Source organism: Myripristis murdjan, chromosome 16 (assembly GCF_902150065.1).
Source record: "Myripristis murdjan chromosome 16, fMyrMur1.1, whole genome shotgun sequence".
Taxonomy (NCBI): Eukaryota; Metazoa; Chordata; class Actinopteri; order Holocentriformes; family Holocentridae; genus Myripristis; species Myripristis murdjan.
Window position 1 is genome coordinate 31,989,080 of NC_043995.1, and position 15,852 is coordinate 32,004,931.

Sequence of the window (15,852 nt, forward strand, 5' to 3'; positions counted from 1 at the left end):
AAATCACCAGAATATGACAAATAGACTCCTATTTTCCATGATTACGTGGTACAAAAAAAAAAGCCTGAAGCATTTGACTTACATGCGATTTGCATCTGAAGGCTCGGACTTTGACAAGAGTTTCTGTGATACTGATATAGAGGACAATGAGACAGACTCCTCAGCTCAGCTGAAATGGGAACGCCCATGCTGTGACTGAAATGTGATCAAAACAAGCGGGAGAAGACAAAACCTGGTATGATGGCTTTTGGTATTTTTGGTGTGTGCACGCATATATTTTCTACATCACAGTCAGAACATTTTTGCTTTGGATACCGGTCACGCCCTCAAAGCAATATGAACACACATCTCTGTAGTAGGAGGTAGTGGAAAGAGCAAGAGAATTTTAAAATCAACAATGTTTATGATGTTTACAGCTTAAACTACAGGGAAGCCCATCAGACAGCCTTTTGTGCTGCACAGAGCTCTCTCCATTGGGTCCAGAATGAAAAAAGGTATACAACAGAACCTGATCTTTAGCTATCTTAACACCTCCTGATGTTGTGTTCAAGCGTCGCCCTGAATTGTGCGGTTCATCAATCACTTCTGACTTGGCCCACTAAAGCCCCTCCGTGTCCATTCTCCTTCTAGCAGTTACCACCGGGCACCACATGACTTTTATCTACAAATCCCCTCCACACGCTGGCCGAGAGAGGAGAACCTGCGGTGTGGCTGCTTGTCACACCACACGTGTGGTTTACCTCATCAGATTGCACGTGTGGCTTGGCACATGTGGGCAAAAACTTCCTGTGAACATATGAGTGAACACAACGGCAGCGTAACGGTGTGAAAAAAACTTCAGACTACACACAAACAGACCAAAACTGCTGACCCTGTGTTCCTAAACTTACCCAGAACTATCTGGAAACAGTTTGTCAAACTGAATGGCAGATATTCAGCCTATTGTACCGCATGGCTCCTTTTGATAAGCAGGGTTTCCTCCAAAAAAATGGTCAGGCCTGGCAGCAGCCACTTTGTGTGAACTACAGCTGCTATTGAGAGACAAACAAAAAGAAATGTTTTGATATTCAGAAAGCTCAGGATGTGGTGCATTCAGGGACTCTCACATGGTATTGTTTGGGAAATTAACCAATTCTCCAGCTCCTGCAACACCCCTAGTTCCCTTATCCATAGTTAAAATTCATTTTCGCAATACTTTGGCCTACCGGGCTTGTCATACACTGGCAGAAACCTTGGATAAGTAATAACAAAACCGTTTATTGAAAATTGTTCATGATGTTACTATTATTAATTTACTATTTTTTAATGTTGTTACTATTTTTTTTTACGGTCCCCTTTCACCTATAAGATGTTAACCCTATCTAAAAACAGCTGTCTTTCACACCCAAAGTGATGTCTTCAAATTGCTTCCATTTATATATTTTTTTTAATTTTGTAAAAATTTGAAAAAAAATGAAGGCAGTACCACAAACACATTGCTGCACCTCGCAAAATTTCCCGACTTTATCCACAAAAGAGCTGCGATGTTTCTTCGGGCAGACTTGAAATCAGACTGACACAGCGAGACCTAAACGAGAGATTCTTGGCATTTGTGAAACGATAGTGAGCAAATGTCTGTTTACTTGGTGAATGACTACAACCATTAATCAATAAATTATAATCGACTAATTTTCTGTTGATCAACTAATGAATCGTTTCAGCTCTGAACATTACTATGATTAAGGTCATAACAGAGCTGGGTGAGGACAGAGACTGCTTCTGGCCGCACGTACACAGCGTTCACTCTAATGTGCCTTATATTAACTCACATTCATGAACGATCGTGGTTGTCTCTCCAAAAATACTGGCAGTGTGTATCAGTATTTTTCAGTCTGTTGCTTATCTGTGTTATCTGTAGTTCAAAGTGTTGTTTTTCACTTACAATCTCAGAGTTATGTTTACTTCCACTGACACTGATCCACCTGAGGCTGAGGTTTGGGTGTCTCTGTAGACAGTCTCCCCTCGCTGCTCTGTTCGCCCCAGGCAGGCGCATCGAGGTCCAAACATTTCAACAAATAAGTGTGTGTGTGTGTGTGTGTGTGTGTGTGTGTGTGTGTGTGTGTTTTTAAATGATTTCTCCCTCTCTTTTGTGCTTTGTGGTGCAGCACCCAGCACACAGTTGACATCTTTCTGCTGAGTGCAGGCTGTGAACCGAGACAAGCCCTTCAGAGTGAAGGTCCTACTGTGCCAGGCCTTTATCAGCTTGTGGCTGAGCTGAGTCTCTGTCTACAGGAAGGATTACATCGCCGCAAAGTGAATATGAACAGAGATAAGGGGATTGGACGTTAATCTGTTGTGAGTTCTAGTGGTGTGATATCTAAACCACTGTTCCCAGCTGCTGAATAACCTGCAGTCAGACTCAAAACAAGATTACTGTGCCTTCACACCACAAGTGACGTAAGTCTACTCATTTTCGGGCTGCTTTTGAACAGGACAAGTTTTCCTCAAAAACTTCGACTAATCAACCAATCACAGTGAGTCTCACATGTGCAGCAGGTTAATCAGGCTCTGGATCGGTTGTGACAGCTGTCTGCAAGGAGCTGTTTCTTCTATATTACCAGGAAAATCAAAGATGCAGTTGCTAGTCGTGTTTGAAATCACTGGAAGGGGTGTGGTTAGACCTGCCGCTCAGATGAGACTCATTTGGATTGAGAATGAGAATCGGTGGTGATAATTATGCACCGCTGAGCTGCTTCAATTACAGCTCTGAGAAGGACTCAAGTCATGAAATCATTAGGGGGAGGCTTTCCCTTTCATGCTACCCATTTACTGTAACTTGATGACAGACAGTGTACAAATCATAAAAAAGAACAGACAGTATTATAATTCCCACTGCTGCTGCTACTATTGCCAATAATAATTATGACAAATTTATTAGAGGTGGGAGAAAAAAATCGATTTTTAGATGCATCGCGATGCAGACATGGGGCGAACCGGCATCAATGCATTGTCAATAATCGATGCTTATAAAATGATTAAAAAACACGGAAATGAGGTATATGAGCAGCGTCTAGCCGGGCAGTCGCGGAACCTAAATGTGAGACAGCAGCGTCCAGCCGGGCAATTACAGGACGCACGCAACAGAAAACAATCACGTGAAGATGGCTGAATAAACTGTAAGAAACATCAAAGCGGCACCCTCTGCATTAAAAGTGAGTGTTTGGAAACATTTCGGATTTTATGAAGAGGAAGGGACAAAAGACCTGGATAAGAGTCAAACAGTGTGTAGGTTATGTCACACAACACAAATATTTTGTAACAGTAACAGTAGATTAAATTTAGCGTTCTTTTTAATCATAGTTCACTACAAATACACCTTGTTTTAGTTGTCACACAGTAAAAAAAACAAATTGTCTGAAAAATGTTTTAAAAATGATTCAATGGCAATCACAAAAATATGCATCGAGATGCATCGATAATCGCTTTATAATCGCATCGTTGCCCTCATAATCGTAATCAAATCAAATCGTTAGGTGGCCAGAGATTCCCAGCTCTAATATTTATGCATACAAAAATAGGCATTAAATCAAATCATTAAAATGACAAACCACTACCACAACCACTTTATTCACATCCTCTATACAGGTATTGATCAGTTTTACACCTCCTTATTCAAAAGTGACCTGGTTTAGTGCAGGTAGAATAAAACCAGAGCAGGACAGGAAACTGACTAGACTGCAAAATTCACAAACTAATTTCACTATGTAACCAGCCGAATAGATTTTAACAACACAGCAGGGCGTCTTTACTTCAGGCAGGGCATCCTCACTAACCTGCCCAAGCAGCTAATTGGGAAACTAATTAACCGGTATCTGGCTGGGGGTGGGTGGTAATTTCCCATCCTGTATGCGGCAAAAAAAACCCATACAGGCTTGAGTCTTTAATCACAGTGTGAGTAATATGACTATTAGGAGTTTAACTATATCCTTGGGGAAGAGGTTTAATTAGAGGATGTCAGCTTTCAACAGCTGTGGGAACCTCTGAGTAAAGTAAAGTACTTGACACAGTAATGTAGGTGTGCAGCAGAAATCTGAAATCTGTAGGTGTGCAGCACACTGTATTTCACACTGTGGGTCAGAGCGGCACACCTGCACCTATGCGTAGGAATACAGAAGTTATGAGTTTGAGAAAATGTAGTGCCGAAGGAAAAGGGGTGTCTGACAGCAAGGTGAAGTAGAGAAAATATCCTAAATATAGCGCACACTAGCCTTTTGTTTTTAGGGAGATCAAACAGATTTTGCTTCTGGCTCCATCTATAGCAGTACATTGCTTAGCTTCCATGGACACGCCTGCCTGCGTCTCCAAACTGGGGGCGTGCCGACCGCTTTCTACTGTAGGTAGTAAACTGACTCTGGGTAAGTATCTCATTCAAACCCACTTCAAAAATAAAAAAAACCCAAACTAACCCTGTAATAATCTGAGCGCAGCTCTCCACCATGTACATCATGACATCTGACGATGCACACTGCCATATTTTTGCATTGCTAAGTACTGTGACACGATATATGTTACACCCCTTCTCAATTAGTGGATCAATTCCTTAATGTTTTAGTCATTTCTAAAGTTAATTTATAAGGTAAATGTACTGGCTGATATTGCTGCACACAAACATGAGTTCTTAGCAAGCAAATGTTAAGACTTGCTTGGTCTTCTGTTTCGCATTATTGTAAAATGAATACTTTAGAATTTTTTAACTCTTCTCCAAACTAAATAAGTAAGGGGAATGCCATTGTGGGGGTCATGCCATTATTTCTGATAATTTATTAGCTAAAAGATTAATCCAGAAAAAAAAAAGCACAGAGATAAATCGATAATGAAAACAAGCTGCAGCCGTACTGTTAGGTTGGCAGTTACCAAAGAAGGCAATCCCCAGCAAAATGAGGAATTGTTGAATTTCACTATTATTTCCTTCCCTAAAAGTCTGGCTAGAGACAGTTTGTTGAGTTCAGAGGTTTCACTGCACTTACAGTACACGCAGTTACAACAAGTCACATCTGCCAAGTACCATCCTCTCAGATGGGGTTGGTTGGGACGCAATCAGAATTTATGTGGGAGCCTCGATGGATCGCAGTTTGGTAACCCGTGAAATACTCCATGTCTCTCTGTGATTTAGGATTATTCTTCACAAAACTAAATTTGACACCATGTAAAAGACCAGACTCAGTCTTTTACATGGTGTCATTTGTGACTAAAAAAAAGGTTTCTGAGCCAACACTAGTTAAATGTTTCTTTTAACCTGTTTCCACACTTTTCCAGACAGTCCAAACTTTTACAGAAACAGTGAAAACTCATTCGTTCGTTCTTTTTTTCAGCACATCACTGTAGCTTTTGATCACAATAACACTCTGCTCTCTACAGCCCTAGGGGGGGAAACAGGGAAAACCAAGTAAAACAGACTGAAACTCACACAGTGAGCTGGTGACTGAGCCAGGGCAATAATCAGAATAATAACAGACCAAACCCTGAAAATAAATGACAGCTCAGTTGCACTGGGATTACAACTTCTGCAGTCTGTAAAGGCAGTCTATAGTCAATTTATATTGAATTTTGAAGTTGAAAAATGTGGTCTAAAAGGGAGGTGGCTCATAATTCTTCACAACTTTCTTTTCACTTAAGTAATCTAGTAGCCTAAGTGTTGTTCAGTACCAGTGAGACTGAAAATAACTTTCCCAAGGCAGACCCAGCAATGAAACCTTATTAACAGTACAGTAAAATTTAAATGTCAGTAATATCCCATGAAAGGTTGGTGCAGAGTCAAATTAACGACCTGAGCACAGAAGACACCAGAGTCTCTGTTTGGCTTTTCCAGCAGTCGCTCCCTGATGACCTGAGCTGACTTGAAGGTCAAACGCTGATCAGCACGATAACCAAACTCTTTCCCTTTTAAGGCCCCCTGCCAGCGTCAGCACAAGTGTGACTTCCAGTAGAGCAAACCAACTCACCGACTACAAGGAAATGTCAGAGTGGAGTAACAGCTGTGTCAGCTCTGACAGCAGAGAGGGTTGCAAAACTGTGAACTGTGAACCAGTGAACACCGACTCAGACAGCTTATCTCGCAGTGTGTAAAACGTCACATAAACCTGCCTGATAATATTCTCCTGGTTTGCATGACAGATGTGTGTCGGAGCTGAAGGATACCTCCAGGCTCAACAGGCCTCTGACTGTTAAGGATTTTATCCGGGTCTTTCTTTCACCTCTAGTGAAAAAGAACAGGATTTTTTGACTCCACAGAGTGGCTGTTGAACTGGGCTAAATAATGCAAGTGGAAAGGACACATGATGAAATTGTGCAAATGAATTTTTTACAAAACTATTTAGTTGATAACCATGGTCCAGAGTAGGAATGGACCAATGCATTGGCAGACAATTAGCATCGGCTTTAAAAAGCCATATCAATACTGGTGCACAGTGTTTTATTGCTGATATTTGGCTGATTGCAAAATTTGCCATTTTTGTGACCCTTTTTTCTAGTCTGTCAAATTCGCAACAGAAGCAAAAATGGTCTTTTGTTCAAGCAACATTTATCTTAGAAAAGAGTGTCTGTAGAGCTGTGTCGCTGCCCTCTATTTTTACAACTCTTAAAAAATTCTTATCGATATCAGCTGTTATGAGCATTGGCTTCAAAAAACATATCATTCCATCACTAGTGCAGATGTTATGTTCATCGTCATTTCTCAAATCCATAAATTGCTTCTTGTGCTCCTAACTTTTGGAGCAATTTGTCTTCATCATTATGAGAAAAGAAGATGGAGAAAAGAGGTGGGGTGGGTGGGGAGCAAAAGGCTACAGCCCTTGCTAGACACATATTGATCACAGACAACAGCCAAGCAGCCGAGGCATCAAAATGAAGAAAAATTATGTCTCTGGTGAACAAAATGAGATTCACTTATCGTCATGGCAACATCGACAAAGTCCAGCTCCGGCGCTAAAACACAAATCTCCTGGCCGTATGCCTCCGGGTGGATCTGACTGTGCACGTCCAAACTTCATGCAGCTTTCTGCAGTTCATTACAAGGCCTCGGAGCTGTGTCTCAGACCTGCGACACCTTCAGCTGCTGGGGGATGCAGCTGTGGTTTTGGTTCCACACGTAGGACTTCGATGGAGTGGAACAGTCGCTGAACCATTTGCCGTGGTCATTTGACTAGCTCAGAATAAAATGGCGATTGTGGTTAGCTCCATTGACAACGCACGTGTAGAGGCGTTAAGTGTGTCACAATCTCTTGACAAACTGAGAAATGTTATGGCTGTGGCTGTTTGCTACGAGCAGTAAATAAAATGTAGTTCTTACCACCAACTGGAATGCAGATGCTAGCCTTGTGGAACAGCTGCGGTTTCTGCAATGGCAACGATGCATCTAAAAATGCCTGCTATGTTTCAACAGGAAAGTCCGTTCTACTGCCTGTCCCAAGTTCAGGTTCTAATGCCAAACTATATGCACTACATGCCAGCGATGACTGTCCTTGCAGTGGTGCACCACCACTGAACGAGTCAAGACAAAAAAAAAAAAAAACACTCCAATAAACGTTAATTATCTCCACTGATACACTGAGATTTTGTGCGGCCTGTGTGTCTGCTGAGAGTTGCAGCCGGCGTTCACTTCTGCTTTCCACGGAAAGACTTTCATCAGTCACTCAAACCGGTTAAACAGCTTAGTCATCCAATCTGCAGCTCCAACCAAACAATCTGATTGTTTAGAGACAGGCTCCAACAGTTTTGATAATTCCTGAAATATGATTAGCTGCCTGTGCTTGTGTGCTTGTTAGCACAGCTCTTGCGGTAACCAGGGAGCTTGTCAGTGATCTTGTTTTCTCTAGTTTATTGATTTTCTTCCCCCTTTTTCCTGTTTCGTCATTTTTCTTTAGCTGTTACAACGTAGGGCAGTGCAATAAAGTCTTTTATCACAATATGGATAGATAAATAATTTTGTACGTTTTCAGTAAATTTGAGTATACAAAATAAGCACATGCATCATGACAACTTTTCGATAATTCTGTGAACCAAATATATTTTAAAGGCACTTTCTCCACTTTTCTCCTTTGACAAAAATGACATCAACTACTACCTACTACTTACTATGTCAATCAGTAGGAAAACTACTGACTGACATGATTCTCTCGCCCCAAAACAAACATTGCACAGCCCTACTGCAATGACGAAATTTCTCCACGACGATCAATAAAGTTTCACCTCATCTTTACATACAATGTGCACACAAGTTCACTTCAACAGAGTTACCTCGTGTTGTGTAAAAGTCTAAACAACCTCCAGGATATTCATCACTGATAATGCAGGCGCTGTCTCAGGTTTGTATTGCAGCACCAGCGGCTGAGACGAAGGGGAAACGTGACAAAATGTGACAACGCTTACAGCCTCTTTCCTGTGTTTTTGGCTGTGCGCGTTCAAGAGGAAAGGGCTCAGTGCATTGTGGGAAATTAGGACTACGCACCTGCTAAAGTCAGGTGGTTGTCTACTCTAGCAGCTGCTTTAATGAGAAACCGCCCACCATTTAGAGATACAGTCTGCTGTTTAAAAAAATTATTTGTCTGATGAAACAGTGAAAATAAACCTTCATTTCTGGGAAGAGAAAATAATTGTTTCCATCCCTGATGTGAATCAGGCTGCTTCTGCATCTCTGACGGGCTTACGCTGATATTCATTTGCCAAATATATGTGGGTGTTATTGGCCTTTAACTAAACACCGGTTATCAGTCAATTATTGGCATCTATCACAAATACAATGGAGGTTACTGCTTGGCCACAGCCACATTAAAAATCTCTTAAAACCTTATTTTGCAAATTTTATTTGTTTGTGAAATTGCTCAATTATATATTTTTAATTATAGCCTAAAGACAGTAATGTGTCTCCTGGCTCTGCCTTAGCAATGCACATAAACCTAATAGAAGGTAGCTGTGTTTCAATTCCCAGTTTTAGCATCACATTAAATGAACACATCACATCACATTTAATTCATGAGGAATCAAATGAAAAAAAAAACCAAAAAACAAAAAACACAGAAGACGTTTCCTGCCCAGAAAAGCTTCTCCCACAAAGTTTCGGTAATGTGTGTGTGTGTGTGTGCCTTCAGTGAGGAATGTGAACAGGCCTACATGTGTTTCCCTCATTCTGCTGCTCTCATGTGTGCAGCAGATTAACCTTTGAGCCTGTTAAGATGGAAATACCCAGACAGGTAGAAGAAACTGGATCGAGTGTTTAAGGTGCCGGCGTGTCGCTGGAAACATGCGGTGACAACCTGCACACATCTGCTGTGAACCAGCCAAATTTTCAGTTTTCAGCTTTTATTTTTGCTACTGTTTTACAGTTTTACAGACATGTATGAATTTAACATCTTATTTTACTTTCCAGTCACAGAGCTTCTTTGTGATATTTTGTATGAAAGCAGAGATACCAGAGTTTTTATTACAAGACAACAGCCAGGCGAATACAAACATACTGACAGATGGCACAATAGATGTGCCTCTTCAATGCCAGACATCCCAATCAGCACAAACTTCGCACAGTTTTATATGATCACAATGGAGATTTATTCAGCACAGTTACAGTGTAAAGCTCCAAACAGCAGCAAGAGGTAACAGCTTGAAAAATCTGAATGTGAAAAATCATATTGTTTGTTTGCCGCTTGTGAGGAGACAGGATCATTTCCTCCTGCTTGGGGAGAAGCGACCAAAAACGACACCAGAATTTATCTGCCCAACACTTTGAATCTCATTTCGATTGGATGGGACACTCTTCCCTGCTTTGACGTAGGCTGACAAAATGGGTGTATTTTCACATAAATCATCTCTCGCCACTCACAGCTTTAATGGTGATTCTTGTTCTCTCATGCAAGAGAACAAGATGACACATGCAAATCCAGGTAAGAGAGAAGCACATAAACAAATGCTCTTTAGCTGCGGTCATGATGCACTGCTGACTGGACAGGGAACATTATTCTAGCAACAAACCTGCATCAATCTGAGCAGAGAACATGTGAGCCAGTGGAATTATGTTCATTACTGCCTTGTTTTCTGTTAGCTGTACAGCAGCCTGTTTCAATCCCTGTTATGGTCCTTTAAAAAGGACCATAACATAATGTTCTGCTTCTGCGGCTGACAAAGTCCTCAACATTCAGAAACCACACAGCTGATAATTGGCACATTTTACTTATTATTAAAAATTTGCAGCTATAGATATTGCTCTTGACCAGATAAAAGCAGGCAGGAAAAATGATACCCAAGTTCTAAAACATGACTGCTTGCACTGGGAAAAGATCAGCAGAAACAAAGGGTGAGCTTTTTGTAGATATTATGTTAAACATACAAATCAGGACTCACAGGGGAGCAGCCAGAGCGAGTACGAGTGCAAATGCCCGGTCACAGAGTGCATGGAGAATGCAGAAGTGAAAGAGTGATTTATTCTGAAACACTGGCCCTGTTTCCACCTTGCATTAACAAGCATGTTGGGTGATCCCATCACAAATGGACAGCTCTAAGTGCATCTGTTCACACCTGGCATTACAAAGCATCTCCACATTCACCTCAGGTGACAGCCACACTACATCATTTGCGTTTGCAAAGACCAAATGCATAGGTTGAGTTTTTTAGTCAAAGCGACAGTTACTTAACAAAAGGAAACATCTTTGCTAATTCCAGCGTGTTACGCAAGGTGCAACGCATGTTAATGCAAGTGAAACAGCCTGTGACCAGCTCTCTACAGAGATCCACTGTGGCCCTGTTTCCACTTCGTCTAAACATCCGTTAATTCAAGGTGGAAAGAAGGTGTTGATTGGGATACTGGATGATTTATCACTTTGAGAGTACTTCAAATTTTATGTGACAACAACTTACAGATAGATAGATAGATAGATACTTTATTCATCCCGAAGGAAATTCACACAGATGTGAAATATGTCACACTGACAGCACATCAAAATGAAGCTGGAGTGAGCGAGAGTGTCTCCTGTTAAATGCCTGTTGCCTGGACTCAAAAAAAAAAAAAAAAAAAAAAAAAAAAAAAATACACATTCAGTCTTTGCAAATGGAAATGATGCATGTTTATTTGCATACAGAGTGGGAAACTGAGATCAAATCACAAGTGGGCACTGGAGACGCATGTGGAGACGCATTCTGATGCCGGGTGTGATCAGCCGTGCTTAGAGCTGTCCACTTGTGAACGAATCACCCAAATACATGTTGATGCCAGGTGGAAACAGGGCCTTGCTTCAGGATCATACTACACACAAAGTCCTGTTGTCTTTGTGCTTCCACGTCAGCATGTACTTTCTACACTGTTGACATGTGTTTGCACCAGTGGCACCACATCAAGCCAACATCCAGGACATTTCCTGTACTTGGAAGTTAAGGTGATTCTGCTTCTCGCTATCAGCTGCTGTCATTTTGATGGAAAAACAGCCCTGGCTTTATAAAGAAGAGGCCACAGTGCACATCTCTCTCTCTCTCTCTCTCTCTCTCTCACACACACACACACACACACACACACACACACACAAACGGGTAAAGACCTTTGCACTGCTAATGTCAAGGTAAACCACTTGACCTGTCCAAGAGGAAGTCACATATTCTTATGCTTGTAATCTGCATCCATTTATAAACACAGGCTGGTCGGATTATAGGCTGGGTGTTGGATTACAGGAACCGGGAGCAGACATCCTGGGCAGGAGAGGTGAACCTGAAGCAGGTAGTTTAATTATTTCACTTGCCCTCGCCCGTTCCAGCTCTGGAAGAACTGGTTTTACCACAGAGACTGAAAAAGGAACAAAGAAACCCCTGCCGACTGACTCACGGGGTTGGAAACTTTCACGTCCAGCTGACACAGTGGCTGTTAAACAACAATATAACACTGCATGACTGATCACCTGCTGGGTGTAGTGACTGATCAGCCACTCTGCTTAATGCATTAAAAGTGCCAGTTTCCTACACTACAAGCCACTAAGCAGAGGTGCCTTGGATTTCATTTCGTTCTGATTTCTGCAGCAGCTGGTGGCGACAGAAACCTTCTGGCTGATGGACTTGATGCTGGCCTCGTAATTTCAGCCTGTGGGGGGATACCGATGCAAGTGGTCTATACCCTCTGCACAAGCTGCTATGCAAATAAATCTGTTAGAAACTCTGTTGCAAACTGCTGCCAGCATGGTACAAGTAAACACCTAAAGGCCACATCCACAGGGACAGGGATTGCTTTGTAAACACAAACACCCCACATGGCAACAGTTTTAAAAATCTCCGTCCACATAAAAAGACAAAAAAAAAACAACAACAACAACAAAAAATAAACATGCAAGATAAGACAATGTCTTAACAACATCCACAAGTGTAGAAAAACAAAGTGGGATGACAAGAACAAGAATGAGTGTTTTTTTTGGACAGAAGAGGAGGCTGAGCTCCTCCTTAATGTCACAAAGGAACAAAAGTTGCAGGATCAAAGTGGCACCGCTGACATCACACTCGTCAAACCTTTTCATTTTCTCCATCCACACCACAAAAGCAAAACAGCATTTTCAAAAAAATGTGGCCTTTTGGTTACAGACTCCACAAAATTACTAACAGGGTCACAGGATTGACACCTGCAACAGCCATGTATCCTGTAATATCCAATATCCATGTAATCTATGTTGCTCTGGACAGGAGTATCATTGCAAAATGACTAGGCTAACCTGCCAGTGTTAATGCAGACTGAAGCCACAGTCAGCACTGCTTCTTCTGTAAGCAGATGGCCTGTCAGACACTGCAGTCTATGACCTAATTACCAGCCCACACATCTATAACTGATAACACAGGTGATGGAACAGACACAGTGCTAAGTTCTCATGCAGAAAACCATTATTTCTTATAATAACTAACCGCTCAGTTTAACACTGTGAGGTTTAGTTACATCAGATCCTGTCTCACTGCAAAGTCATAGTGCACATGTCAGCCACCTGTCCCACACAGTGATATGACCCTTGAAAGTTTTCACAAAATGCACTTTTTCCAGTTTTCCAAAACAACGCCTGTTTCTGTTCCCCCTGAGTCACAGACATTAAACTGCTAAAGTTTTGCTGCTGAAACTTTCATTTTTCCCAAGATATTGATGATGAAAGTTTGTTACAGAAAAACTCGTGTTGAAGAAAAAACAGATTTTGGCTTGGGATTGTGACACCTGGGATGGATGTAAAACTGACTTGGCTGCAGTTTTGAACAGAGCTCAAGTGTGTTTTTCAGCCCTGAAAATTTCATGTGGTGATCTCTATTAGGAATGAAGTTATGAGGTTCAAAAATGCTAGAAAAAACGATGTGAATAAAAAAATATGAACCGTATGAACTTGGAGGAGCTGTAACTCAGAAAATATTCATAGTATAAATGTAAGATTTTGCATGACCTCTTTGAATATGCAACAGATATCATAGGAAAAAATTCAGCTGATTGTGAGGAGTGTCAGGTGGAAGACACTCCTTGAATTTCCATGAAATGACCCAGCTGAAGCACCATGATTTGCAGTTTCCCGACAGGAACACACCTAGTCCAAAGTCTTCAGATTTCCCTCCAATAAATGAACTAGAAGCAGGTCAGTAGATAACAGAGAGCTGGCCTAAATACCCACTGGCTGATTGACCGCAGACTCTTTGACCCAACAGGCACCATCACCACACTGACGCTGAAAGATTTCAACTAACTCACAATAAAATCTCAGAGCATTTTGAACCATAAAAATCACAAAGTGACCCTGGAAACTCGGCCAGGATCCATCACCTCCACTACTCTGCCAGGTGACCAGATTTTTTTTTTTTTTTAACAACAGAGACTCCAACACTGCGCCTGTGGTCAGCACACAGGGCAAACTTAACTCATGCTACAACAGTTAGTTGAATAAGTACAGCAATTACTCTGTCAATCAACAGCAAAATAATCTAAAACTTCCATAAATCAATCAATCAAGAGATTTTCATCCTTTTTTCCCTTTTTTTGGGCTGCTAGTCAGAATAAAGAAAAGAAGTTGAGGGCATCACTTACCATTAAATATAAAAAATGTAAATCAATCTATCAATCAACAGCAAAACGATTAAATTTATAAATCAATCAATCATCTGTTGATTAAGCAGAAAAAAAATCCTAAACTTAATTACTAACATTTCCTTCCTTATTTTTATTTATTTATTTATTTATTTTTTTTTTTTAATTTGACTGCTGGTCAGAATAAAGACGAATTTAAAGACATCCATTTAAATTAAAATTAACCTATCAATCAATAGAAAAATGTGTAAAACCTTCCATAAAATCAATCAATCATTTGTCATATCCTCAGTACAAATCCTAAACTAAAGCACTAAGATTTCCTTCCTTTTTTCTTTAGGTTTTTTTTTTTTTTTTTTTTTTTTTGGCTGCTTGTCAGAATCAACAGAATAAGTTAATATTAACAATTAAAAGTAGCCTAATATTCAATTTACCAAACAACATTGCATTTTAATAAGAGACATTATTCTTAATATGATGGTTAGGGTGTATTTTGTGGTAACTATGATTAAATGGTACAGAGTGCAGAGACACAGACACCCATAGCTCCTCTTTCCACAAAAATAAACCGTGTTATCATAGTTAAGCACACTTTGCTTGTCAAGGGTAACAACCCCATGGTTAAATTCAGTAAGGGACAACTAGTTCCGATTCAAAAAAAATAAAAATAAAGATATAAATCAGTGATAAAGTAGTGAGCTGAGGTTACATAAGCCGTGGAACATTTGACAAACGGTGAGTTTCCAGCCTCTCCTGACCTGGCATAAATAAACAACGCTGACCTGAGCCGCTCGAGCACACACACACACACACACACACACACACACACACACACACACACACACACACACACACACACACACACACACACACACACAGTGCACTTTAGTCGGTCATGTGCATTTATTTCCCAACCGAAAGTCAAAAGAGAAAAAGTTCCCGTATTTAGCTGCAGTTCCACATCCAGCACTTTCCAACTCACTGACAGTTACCACTAGCTAGCTAGCGTTAGAGTCCAACTCAGCCGAAACATCCACAAACACATCAGCAAAGCTACACAAACTTACTTTACTTGTTTGATTTCAACCCGTCAAACCTCCAACTATATGTTTCCTCCACATTCGTGTGTTTTGGGGAGTGTTTTCTGTGCTGCCTGGCTGTTGAAAAAGCGTTAGCGCCCGTTAGCACCAATAGGAAAAAGTATCGCTAGCGGCTGTTAGCATGACCCGCTCCGTGCAGCACAGCAACACACAGGCAACTTTTCCACCGGGGAAACCACCTACCCGGGGTTAGCCTCGCTGTCCGGCGGCTTGCTGGAGGAACTTTGGCGGTGTGTGGTGTGTATTCCAGGGGGGAGCGGGTCCGAGCTGGCCGCGGTGTCCGCAGACAGCGACAGCGGCTGGGAACTCTGCTGCTGTCGGGATAAAAGTCTCAATATGGCCGAACGGCTGAGGAGCGCCACGCCGCCTTCACGGCCCCGCAGGAATGCAGGAGACGCGAGCTTCCTGCTGGGAAAATACCGCCCAGTTAACCGGGAGTGGGAAAATCCTACAGACTGCCCGTTCACAGCAATAATACTGCATGTAATACGGCATATAATACTGCATACTGCGTGTGCGCTTCAGCTGGAAAACACTGTAAAAGCTGGAAACAATGCTGGTGAATAAAGCGAATGAAGTTCTGCGTTCATCTACTTAAAATACCTGTATTTTTTTTTTTTTTTTTTTTTAATTTATTTATTTTTTTTTTTTTTTAAAGCGAATTCAAGAGCTACCCTCTTAGTCAGGCTTTTGCTCGATTTTTGA

The 15,852-nt window shown here is 41.3% G+C and overlaps 1 protein-coding gene across 1 annotated transcript in view; it reads right to left on the reverse strand.

The window, feature by feature from the left end:
• Positions 1 to 15,523, reverse strand: part of plekhf2 (pleckstrin homology domain containing, family F (with FYVE domain) member 2) — a 30,261-nt gene extending 14,738 nt beyond the window's left edge. Inside the window, exon 1 of the mRNA XM_030071703.1 lies at positions 15,331 to 15,523. The gene's annotated coding sequence lies outside the window, so the exon portion shown is untranslated. The remainder of the gene's footprint in view (positions 1 to 15,330) is intronic.
• Positions 15,524 to 15,852: the final 329 nt, after the last annotated feature.